This window comes from Cynoglossus semilaevis, unplaced genomic scaffold (assembly GCF_000523025.1).
Source record: "Cynoglossus semilaevis isolate Cse_v1.0 unplaced genomic scaffold, Cse_v1.0 C18542033, whole genome shotgun sequence".
Classification (NCBI taxonomy): Eukaryota; Metazoa; Chordata; class Actinopteri; order Pleuronectiformes; family Cynoglossidae; genus Cynoglossus; species Cynoglossus semilaevis.
In genome coordinates this window covers 1-322 of record NW_007601013.1, presented here as the reverse complement: position 1 = coordinate 322, position 322 = coordinate 1, and the positions used below count along the sequence as shown (strand labels likewise).

Below are 322 nucleotides of genomic sequence, written 5' to 3'. Positions count from 1 at the left end.
TTCTTAGGCTCGTGGGATTGATGTCCAGCAGGTTTCCCTGGTCATTAACTATGACCTTCCTACAAACCGAGAGAACTACATTCATAGGTACGGTCTGAGTCCCACAGAGCACAGGGCATTTTTCTGTGACTTCAGCTGTGAGTTTAACAATGTCCAAATGTCGTTCTCTCCTAGAATTGGTCGCGGTGGCCGATTCGGCAGAAAGGGAGTTGCTATCAACTTTGTCACAGAGGAGGACAAGAGGATTCTTCGAGATATTGAAACGTTTTACAACACAACAGTGGAGGAGATGCCTATGAATGTAGCCGATCTGATTTGAGCT

General features: G+C 46.0%; 1 long non-coding RNA gene across 1 annotated transcript; it reads left to right on the top strand.

Moving 5' to 3' along the window:
* On the top strand, positions 1–273 carry LOC112486742 (uncharacterized). Its single transcript, XR_003049209.1, has 2 exons — positions 1–87; positions 175–273. It is a non-coding gene; the product is annotated as an uncharacterized LOC112486742 (long non-coding RNA).
* The last annotated feature ends 49 nt before the right edge of the window (positions 274–322 follow it).